Raw genomic sequence first — 12507 nt, forward strand, 5'->3', positions numbered from 1 at the left:
GGTACACTACACATATATATGTGATTCTGTTTCTTCTTTTTATGATTATTTCTCTTATATATTTAGTTTCCTCATGTAACTGGTAACATAGAGTGTTTTTCACTGTATGTCTTATTTTCCTATGTGCAACACTCTCTGGGTCCAGTCACATTGTTTCAAATGGTAGAATTTTATTTTTTGATATGAGAATGACTACGTATTTATTATGTTATCTATATCTCACATCAACTCAGCCAATCATCTGTTGATGGGCAGTTGAGTCGTGCTTCTATCCTTGGCTATTATAAATGATGTTGTTAAGAACGTTGTGGGTAATATATCCTTTAAAGTTAATGTTTTCATTTTTTTTCAGATTTATATCAAAAACTGGAATTGCTGCAACTTCTATTTCTAGCTTTCTTAGCACTGTCCCCACTTTAATAATAGTGGATGCATCAATTTATATTTGTAACAACAGTCTACTTGGGTTCCATTTTATCAACATTCTTATTAATGTTTGTCATTTGAAGAATTTTTTTAATAGTCATTTTGGTTGCTGTGAGATTATATTTCATTCTGGTTTTGATTTATGATTTCCTAATGAATAGCAACGTTATGTTTCTTTGTGCATGAAAATCATCCACATGTCTGTTTTTGAAAAGTTTCCATGAAGATCCTTCAACTGTTTATAAGTTGGTGTATTTGTTTTTTAAATATTGAGTCTAATATGCTATATATACATTATGGATATTAACATCTCATTGGTTTCATAGTCTGAAACTCTTCCTTCTATTCTGTGTGTTGTCATAAGTCTTGCTGAAGGTTTCCTTTGCTCTGCAAAAGGTTTTCATTTCACACTTATACAAGAAGTGGAATCACTGTATCACATAGTACATCTATTTTTTCCTCAGTATAATTAAAAACTGTTATTGTTAATTTTCTTTTTTTTTACTTAGGTGATAGATCAAAATTAAATATTCCTATGATTTATCACAAAGGCAATTCTGCTCCTTTTCTTGGTCAGAAATTGTATAGTTTCAGGTTTTACATTTAGGAAATTAATCCATTTCATTTTTATTTTGTATAGTATGGATGGAAGTGCTCTTACATCTACCTTTTACATGTACTGTCCAGTTTTCTCAGAACTATTTGTTGAAGAGACTACCTTTTTTCCATTGTATACGCTTGCCTCCTTCATTGTAGACTAATTGACAATATACGTGTGTGTTTATTTTAGGACTCTTTATTTTGTTCCATTGATCTATGTGACTCTTTTAGTGATATAGTTTGATGTTTTGTTTACTGTAGCTTTGCAGTATGTTCTAAATTCAGGGAGGATAATACCTACAGCTTTGTTCATTTTTCAAAGGTAATTTTAGAAAATTTGGGTCTTTCACAATTTTGTATAAATTTTATTATTTTTCTCCTTGTTTTGTAAAGAAACATATGGATTATGTGAGAATAGTAATTTACTAAAAGAAGAAAACCTGAGAAAAATTGTAAATTGTGGAGGATAAATCATACAATATTAAGCAACCAATGTATTCCTGCATAATTCAAAGAAAAAATACATGAAGAAATATGACAACAAAAACAAAGTCCATGTGATATAGCAAAATCAGTATTAATAGTGAAGCTTATAGCAAAACAATCCCATTTATACAAGTAAGAAACATCTCTCACTTATACATAATCTTACAAACAAAAGATGTTGCAAAATAATAAACAAACTTGTTAGTAGAAAGAAAGACAGCTGAAAGGTCAGACTATAAATAAATAAAATAACGATTAAAAAAAGGAACATCAAAACAAACTACATAATGGCCTTTGAAAGATAAATATAACTGATAAACATTAATGAGACTCATGAGAAAAAAGAGAGTACAGTTTAATAAGCTCCAAAATAAATGAGAAGTTACAGCTTATATCAAAGTAACACAAAGCACCATAAGATGATACAACAAATTATATGCCAACTGAAATGGAATCCCTAGAAGAAACGGAAAATTTCTTAGAAAGACCAAATCTCAGAATGGAATGAGAAGTAGAAAATATTAACAGATTATCCCTAATGAAATTGAATTAGTAATTAAACAAAATCTCCCAAGAAACAAAATTCCAGGCCTAGACAGCTTCACAGGTGACTTCTGCCAATCATTTAGAGAAGAGCTATCACAAATACTTCTCAGAGAATTCCAAAAATTTGCCGAGGAAGGAAGGCTTCCTACCCCGCATTTCTGTATTACACTAGCACTAAAACAGGAACAAATACCTCATAAAATTTCAGTTTAAATACTACTGATAAGCATACATGCAAAAATCATCAATAAATATTAGCAAAGCAAACAAAACATTAAAAGGATGATACAGTATGATTAACTCACTTTTATCCCAGTGATGTAAAATTGATTCATTACCCACAAATTAATCAATATGATACACGAAACTAACAAATTAAAAAATAAAAATTGTATGGTCACCTCAAAATTGTCTTAAAATCTTTTGACAAATTCAGTATCTATTTATGATTAAATTTCTCCTCAAAATGGGTATGAGGAAACGTACCTCATTACAGTTAAGGTCGTATAAGACAAGTACTCAGCTAACATGACACTCACTGATTAAAAGCTGAAAGCATCCCCTGTAAGAGCAGGAAGAAGACAAGAATGTTCACGTTTACCACTATTATTCAGTATTTTATTGGAAATTCTAGCCATAGATTTCCAAAATAAAAGTAAATACAATATAGCTATTTCAGAAAAGGAGTAAAAGAATCTGTAAGCAGATGAAATACTTTAAACAGAAATCATAAAGAAGATGCCACAATACTATGAGGGCTTATCAATGCATTGGTAAAATTTCAGAATATAAAATTAACATACAGAAATCTTGCATTTTTACACACTAACAACAAGCTAACAGATAGAGAAAGTGAGGGAACTGTTTCATTTACAGTTGCATTATAAAAAAAATCAAGAAATGTATCCAACCAAGGAGGTAAAAGACCTATACTCAGAAACCTATAAAATATTTATAATAGAAATTGAAGATAATGCAAACAGATGAAAGGATATACTGTGTTCATAGATTAGGAAAAAAATATCTTTTAAATGACAGAAGTAGCCAAGAAAATACACAAATTAAATTCATTGCCTTTCAAAATACAAATGGCATTTTCAGACACTTACAAAAAATAATTATTAAATTTGCATGTAAACACAAAAGAGTTGAAATCACTTAAAAAAAAGAAAAGAAAACAAACTTAAAGCACAAACAACTTTGACAAAGAACAAAGAGGATGTAACACTGTCCTTGATTTTAAATTATAATACAAAGCTACAGTAGTGAATATGGTAGTGGCACAGAACAAACAGAATAATGGAACAAAACAGAATGCCTAAAAATGAAATCAGAAAGTTATAGTCATTTAGCCCATTACCAAATAATGAATATACAGTGGAGGAAAGGTAATCAACAGGCACATGAAAATGGTCAACAGAACTAACGATCAGAATAAAGCAAGTCCAAAACCCAATGAGATATTATGTCACTCCTGTCAGAATCACGATGATCAAAAAGATAACAAATATAAATATTGGAGAGGATGTAAGAAAAAGCACCCTGATGCACTGCTTGAGTGAATGTAAATTTATGATGCCACTGTGGAAAACAGTATGGAGATTTATCTAAAAATTAAAAATGAAATATGATTCAACATTTCCATATCTGGATACTTATTCCAGGAATGTAAAAACATAATCAGAAAAGATAAATTCTATCCTCTATTCACTGTGGCATTATTTACAATACCCAGGCAATAGAAGCAAATTAATTGCTCATGAATAGATGATGGATAATGAAGATGTGTGTTTATAGCATATATATCAACCCATCTATTAACTACAGACTTATCTATATTTATTTATATATACAAATAAAATAAAAAATATATATATGTATATTTATATATATGCACACACACACATAAAAATACAATGGGTTTTTACTCAGCTCTAAAAAGAATAAGTTCGTGTCATTTGCAACAAATGGGAAGACCAAGAGGATAATATGCTAAGTGAAATAAGTCAGACAGAGAATGACAAAGGCAGAATGGTTTTACTCATATTTGGAATTTAAAACAAATGACTACAACAAAACAGAAAAGGAGTTATAGATATAGCAAGAAACAGGTTGCTCACAAGAAGGAAGGAATTGTGGTGAAGAAAAAGAAATATTTGAGGAAATTTAAGAGACAAAATTAACCAGTTGCAAATTAAATGATTCAGGGACAAGAAATGTACTGTATGGGGAATAGTCAATAACTGTGAAATATGTTTAAATAGCAACATATCATAAATATATCTATTCTTGTGATCAGTTTGAAATGTATCAAAAATGGCAAATAGTATGTTATGTAAGAGAAAATGCCACAGAGTTATAGACTAAAGTATGCTTCAAAAACAAACACACACACTTATAGAAAAAATAATTAGATTTGTAGTTAACAGAGGCAGGGTTTGTGAAAGGAGAATTTGATTAATGCACTCAAAAGCTACAAACCAACAGCCGTAAAATAAACGTCTTCTAGGGATGCCCCGTAGTAATATGAAAATTAAAATTAATACTGCTTTATGTTCTATATGAATGTTGTTAAGAGAGTTGACCATAAGTTTTCTCATCACAACCAAAACACAAATTGTATTTCTTTAAAATTATATCTACATGAGATAACGAATTCTCCCTAAACTTGCTATGATATTTATTTCATGATACTTATAAAACAAATCACTATTCTGTGCACCTAAACTTACACAATGTTTTATGCCAATTATATCTCAATAAAAGCAGAAGGAAAAATGGAAATTCAATGATTATTTTTTCCATGTAATTTTTCATGATTGTTTTTGCAACAATTAAACTTCATTCATGATATACTTATCCTAGGTAAAGATACAAATAAATAAATGATTCTAATAAATTATACATAAAGATACTAATAAAATTAGTGTTTTACCATGCCTTAAACTTTCTTCATGTTAAAAGCCCACTGCTTCTGTAGGCATCAAAATTTCATTCTGTGAATTCATCTGAGTTTAGAGAATGGAATACAAATTTAAAACTGGCTGTTCTTGCTGTGATTGATAATGTTCAATGTCTCTGACCGATGGTCTCATCTCCCGACAGCATCTGTTAGAAAGGAACATGCTAGGTTGCTAAAAATCTCAGTTTGGTAAAATCTCAGAACTCCTACAATTTTTAACTTTTTCAATGGGAATGCAATACTGACAAAGACTTGATTTTGGATAACAATGTGTTTTTTACTCATGGTTGCATTAGGAGATGTGAGGACAAACCCTGATATCCAGAACAAACATACTTGTTCAAGTGCTGGGCAAAGGAGTGTAAAGGTTCCCCATTATTAGGACTGAGGACCGCATTCAAAATGATGACCACGCCCACTCTATTCCAGGTAGTCCAAGGAAAAAAGTTTATTGCAATTACTAGGTGAACAGAAATAAGTCAGTGGTTCAGTCTCTATAAATTATTCAATGGGTGTTCAAAGCCAAAATAATTTGTGTCAACAATGAGAATTTAAAAAAATGAAAACATAGACATAAGCTTAAATTAAAAAGGAGACACAGTCCAGTGCTGCGTTCTGGGGACTGGAGAATGTATATGCTTCAGTCCAATTCAAGGGTTCATTGGTTGGCCCTAGCATCAGCTCGGGATTCAATGAATAGTTAACAATTAGTATACTGGGAGAAATATAAACTACCTCTACCTGATCGGAAGAAAATCTGGTGGCTCAATAAAACTCTTAATTCACAGAGATTCTGCCAGATGCAGAGGAATAATTGACTGATGACTCAACTAAGACAAACTTAGTTACAGCTTAACAATCCACCTTCTCTCACACACACACTGGTAGACAGATTTGTAATATTTAGTAGGAAGAATTCAGTGGGCATAGCTCGGACAAAAGTTTTCAAAGCACAGGCCAACATTTGTACTTTTGCCAATGGTCTAGTTTTCCCAGTTAGAAAATTACACATGGACAAATAATATTCTTCCTTAGAATTTCTAATTTTGAAATTATACTGTAGCTTTTGACTTATCAGTATAGAACCTTGTTAAGATGATCATGTTAAGACCCACTGTCTGATAAGAGAGCTGGAAACTAGCTGCTGAACCAGCCCATATGAACCCCAGACTGCTAATTTAGGCAACAACATAGCCACTATCAGTGTTGAGCTGATAAAATTAAAAGATTGATGTTTCTGTTGTAGGAACAACCACTGCTGTCCAGACACAGATCTCCTGCTGCAAGCGGGTTCTTTTCTTCTCTTGGTAAGGGCCATACTGGTGGGATGTTGCTAGAGCTTACCCTGGCCCATTTGCCCATCTTCCAGATAATCAAAGGCTTTCTTCACAACTGGTGACAAATTTTCAGGACTCAGTGTTGCCATTCCACTCTTTTCAGCTGACAATGGCTTCACTATTGTGAGCAGAAGCCTTAGGCTACCTGACATTGCCTACAATTTTTCCAGCATATCAGGGCATTTCACATTCTGAAAATGCTTCACCTTTTATTTTAAATTAAAGGGAAATAGTCAAAGTCTTCCATGAATATTTTATATTTCCTAATATCTGCAGAAATTTGGTATTCCTACAGTTGGACAAATTTTTAATTTCACCACCCTCACCTCTTTCTAGTCCACACAATTTAGATTGCAATTTGGTTCCTGAATATGACCACCACTACAAAGGGTCTAGTTTCAATTAGGTACTTACTTTGTGAAGTTTAGAAGGGTCACAAATTATGTGGGGTGTATAAACATATATTAAATATTTGCAATGGCACTGTCTTCTGGACAAAGCTCTGATTCTAAGAAGTAAATTAATTAGAAGGCAGTATAGTTATTGGTATGGGGAAGAGAATCATCTATTTTGGGGTTGGTGGGTGTTGAATAGACAGGAAAAAAATCCAGCAAATGAGAATGGAATGCTTTAGGCCACTGGAAGCATGAATTAAGAAGAAAATAATATTTTGTCTCCTGTACCTACCTCCCCTTACTGTCTTGTGTGACCAGACATTGGGCTATGAAAAGAGCTAGTTTGTGGTGAAGAGTAAAGACCATAACGAAATAGTTTGAAAACCATGAGAGTTTTGTTGTTTCAGGAAAGTATATTTTGCTTAAAGTCAACATATATTTTTCATTCAATAAATAGTAAAATGCATCCTTTGGCATGTGCTGTGCTTACTGTGCTGGTATGCAAGTTAGACAAGGAAAGGTGGATAGACAGAAAACATCTGGAGGAGGTGGTTTCTGTTCTGAGACTGGGAAAATCTAAGTTGGTAAAAGGAGGACACCCAAAGTCCAAGGATGAGCTGGAGTAAAAGTGGTGAGGTTGGGGCTAACACTGTTGACAAGCATTTGCCTGGATGTATCTCCAGATACAGTGAAACATAAAGATATGCCAAGGTAGTAGATGCCAGATTTAGAAGAAAATGAATAAACTAAGTTAAGTTTGTGGGCTTAGATTTGGAAAGGCATTAAGTGCCACCCTGATGATGTAAGCTTGTTTTTGTCTGGAACATAAAAGCAACATGAAGTATTGACTAGAAAATATAGTGTAGACACTTGAGGGCAGGAATTGAAAGCACCAATTGGAATGCATTCAGAACAGCACAAAGAAGACCATAGATAAAATTATTTCATTAATTCTACCACATGCTGAATGTGCAATCTGAGACTACATCTTGTGACCTTTATGATTCCAGGGATGACACAAGAGAGACTATGATCCCTGGGCTGGTTCCTGCATTTATCTCCTGTTCCAACCTATCCTAACTTAACACGTTTCATACTTTCCAGAATGAAACAGAAACCACTTAGTACTTTTCCCTCCCTACATATTTTAGCCTTTTTCCAAATTCTTCCATTTACTCTTCCTCCATACAAGAAATTATTTAAATTTACTCCCATATTGTTCCATCAAATGATCATATCAATCAAATATCTCTTTTTTTCTTTAAATGGTAACTTATTCTCCCATTTAACTCTTAACCCTATTTAAAAATTATAAGGAAAATACAGGTACACATCAATGATTATTGTTCGAATAAGTAATTTGCAGATATTTGTGGACATATGCCAACATCAATTTTAATCTTTGTTATCCTGCATTATCTGGTAGTCCTCTGGTAGATCAGTTGTAATTAGGTTGACGTTCATAAACTGAAGATTGCTGATGAGTTGACCTTGAAAGAGAGGTAGCTGATGTATCAGCTGTCACTGGCACTGGAAACAGTGCGTTGCTCCCTGGTTGAAGTTTAGAAAGTCGGCCTTCATTGGCAGATATGTTGTGATATCTATTTGGAAAAGTAGAAGGCTCCACCATCAGTCCAAAGTGTTTGCTCTGTATATGAGACAAGTTGCTGTACTGAGAAGCAGAAGTTGTATTTGTAATGAAGTTCACACACGGCCATTTGATTCAGTGTAGCTGCTTTGAGAGTGCCTGTGGACAATATTCAACTGATTTAAAATAGCACGTTGATCCACTGCAATTTGTTCTGGTGGTCTAACTGACACTGATGATGGAGGAAAAAAATCATCACTGATTGGGGTAGTTGTATCACCAATTATGTGGCTAGTAGAGGGCTTTCTTATTAGAAGCATGTTTAAATTTGCAAAAGGTAAAAATGCTCTTTCTCTACTAGTGTAAGCCACAAAACCAGAATTATGATTATCCACATTAACTCCTGCTTTAATGTGCTTCTTATTGAAATCTTCAGCCAATGGAGATACCAGAGAGACATTTTTAATCCCAACTCTTCTTTTTATTCTCATTCAAAGCTGGGGAAAGCGTCATTTAAAATTTGAATTATGGTAGGACTGCAGCTACAACCAAAGGAGAAATATTTTAGTAATATTTTAAACCGAAATACAAGACTACAATAAGCCTAACCTATAAAACCTCAGATTTCACGTTTACAATGGAAAGATAATATCATCAAAAGATGAATATTGCTGACTATATTTTGAAATTCCTTATTTGGAAAATACACATTTAAATAGTATAGTCATCAAATTTAAAATTTAGTATTTGCATTAATGGTGAATGTCACTTTTCAAAAGCAGCTTTAATACATTTATTTAGATTTCTGATAAGATTGATAATTGCAAGCAAAGTTTCTCATTATCTTGAATACTAAAGTTACTGTCCTCATTTTTGGAAAAATGAAGAAATTTAGCCTTAGTAATTTTATACAAATTTCAAAATCTAGCTTTACATATATATTACCATAGATTGATGTACAAAATAAAACTTTATATATAAGTTACCAAGTGGAAACTAAAATTTCTGAATACCTTGGTTAAAGTGGAGACTTCTGTTTCTTCTGCCAGAAAGTCAGCTAGACTAGCAGATCTTTGAAAATTCTACCGCACTTTACTAAACTCATAAAGGTTAAGCTGTCTAACTAAACTTTTCAGACTTCCAGGTTCAAATATTCTGAAACGGGCCTTTCTTTCCACATTTTCCTTCTTAAAGACATCTTCATCAATCACTATGAAAGTTCCACTATCATCCCAACAGATTGAATTATATTCGTCATTCCCAGCCATTTTCTGGAGTTTTCTTGGATATGTCAGAGAACAAAAATCAGTATGTTCATCTGGTTCATAGACACAATGTGTGTTACATGGTTTTTTTTATCAAGGATTCTTCAGACATAGTCTGAAAAGCATTTTCTTCAGTCATAGACTTCAAGTCCAAGTCCCCACAAATTATTTGATCACACAATAGACATCTACCGGGGTTTCCTGAACCTGTTGGTCCATCTTTATGAGACACAAGTTGAATTTCTGAAGAAACTTGTGCCATCTCAAATAACTTTTTCTATGGCTACTTTTCTAATCTGCATGATTTTGTGCACTGTAACTTCAAATGCTTCTCTGGCAGGCCTGCACAGATAAACTGCTAGGCCATCACAATGTTTCTCAACCTGAGTAGCTATGACATCACAAAAAACTCTTCTCCTAGCAACTCCAGTCTAACATTCAGCCAGAGTTTACTTCTCATTCATCCAGTTAAATTGAAACATATAGGATGCTGATATTTATAGTATGATCTGCAAATATTATCCCCACAAAATCTTTTTAAATAATTTAATTTTGGGGTCTATGAAATAAAACCAATCTCCATACTTTTGAATACAAATTTATACCAGATTTGTGAACAGAGTATAAATAATGCACAATATATATAAAATAAATTCAAAGTTTTGTAATTTAAAGTGAAATTTGTGTAAAACTTGTAAATAAATAGTATAACTATTTCATGATGATTTGTAATTAATGTGAAACTTAATTTGATTTGGAAATGGAAGTAGGTATTTATCTGTGTACCTTAAAATAAGTAGCTCTATATTCAAAACATGAGCAGAATAAATATCAGTTTATCTGGTATGTTTATAAATAAATGGTAAATATTTATGAAATAAAATGATATTAAAATAATAAACTTTTAGAAATCCCAACGTTGGGAATTTTTGATTTAAATTGTAATTCAGTTCTATAAGTAAAACTAATGTAACAAAATATTCTACATTAAAATTACAAAAGAGACAATCTTATTGTATATTTACAAATGTTTATTTTTGCCATTCTTTCACTCGGAGGTTTTTCCGTCCCTAGAAGTAATAAATTTTCTTGTCATCTTTATAATCTATACTCTTGTGGCTTCTGCTAAGTGTTCCAAAATGAGGTTGATAAATACACATATGCACAATATCCTGTGTTCAATAAGCAGTGCCTCCATTAAGGTGCAAACAAACAAGTAATCAGAAAACAAAGAAACAACAGTATATGTGTGTTGGGGTTGAAAAGACCAGGTAATGCATTTTAGGAAGCAATATGTTTCTCAGTCTTGAAACAGTTGCCATTGTTAGAACAATATGGCATTTTAAGGCAAGTGATTTGTTCACTATTTGTAAATGATAACTATGTTCTGTATCAGTAAACTGTAGTAAGTCCAGTTCAACCAAAATTATATTCTTTATTTAGACATAAATTCCAGTAAACATAAGCCAAATTCAAAATGAGAGATAAAATTTTTAAATAAAAAAAGTAAAATCAAGCTACAATGTAAATTTTTCCTTCAGTATCTGTAAATTTCATTCTAAATAAATTTTAGCAACCTGAATTCATGGGATAATATAAGTATTATAAACTATATTTAAGTAGGATTTAGACCTGATTCATAAATATTATTTAAAATATGCAAATTAATATATGTGATGACATCCCTTAAAATACAAAGATTTTTTAAAAAATCTCAAAAAATGTAGGAAAATTATTGAGAGATGTGATCTTAACTTTTATATAAATGTATTCTTAACAAATTCGCTCTACATAGAATGTAACAAAACATAATAAAAGCCATATATGAAAAACCCATGAGTAACTTCAAGTTCAATGTTAACATACAGGAACGTTTTCTTCTGGTATAGTAATAAGAAAAAATAGCTCATATTCACAAGTCCTAGAATTCTTAGCCAGAACAACTATTCAAGAAAAAATATAAATGTATCCAACTTGTAAAAAAGCAGTAAAGTATTTACAGATGACATAATTATACATAGATAGAAAACTCCATAGACTCCTCTAGTGACTGTTAGAAATAATGAACAAACAATACATTTGCAGAATAGAAAATCAATATACAAATATCCGTTGCATTTTTGTATAGTAACAACAAATTATCATAAATATAAATTAGGAAAACAATTGTGTGTAAATTTATACCAAAAAGTATAAAATAGGAATACATTTGGTGAGTGAAATAAAAGATCTAAACATAGATTTATAAATTACAGATGTAAGATATATAAGTAAAAACTTTAAATAGAAAGATATTCTGTGCTCATGGATTGTATAAAATGTGAGGAAATATTCTAATGTATCTTTTCAATGTTCAGTCTCCCCAGCACTAATTATTGAGCAGAATGTCTTTTCTTCATTTTATACTCTTGTTTTCTTTTTCATGGGTTAATTGATCATAGGTGTGAGGGAATATATCTGGCTGCTCTATTCTCTTATATTGAATGGTGTCTGTTTCTGAGCCAGTATCATGTTGTTTTAATTACTAAAGATTTCTAGGACTATTTAACATCAGAGAACTTTACACCATTAGATTTAATACCCTTTTTCAAGATAATTTTGGTAACTCATGATCTTTGTGGTTACATATAAATTTTGAAATAATTTGTTCTATTTGAAGGAAAAATCTCATAGGTATTTTGATATTAATCACACTAAATGTAGATTCCCTTTAGTAGAATGGTTGTTTCGACCACATAGTTTCACATCATTAACATAAGAGGTCTTTTCATTTCTTTGGATCAGTTTTAATTTCCTTCACCAATATTTTCTGTTTTTAATGTATAGGTTTACAACTTATTTGTTAACTTCATTTCCAGGTGTTCTTTACAAATATATAATTATATACATAATATTTGTAAAC

Source organism: Vicugna pacos, unplaced genomic scaffold, assembly GCF_048564905.1.
Source record: "Vicugna pacos unplaced genomic scaffold, VicPac4 scaffold_20, whole genome shotgun sequence".
NCBI classification, from domain to species: domain Eukaryota; kingdom Metazoa; phylum Chordata; class Mammalia; order Artiodactyla; family Camelidae; genus Vicugna; species Vicugna pacos.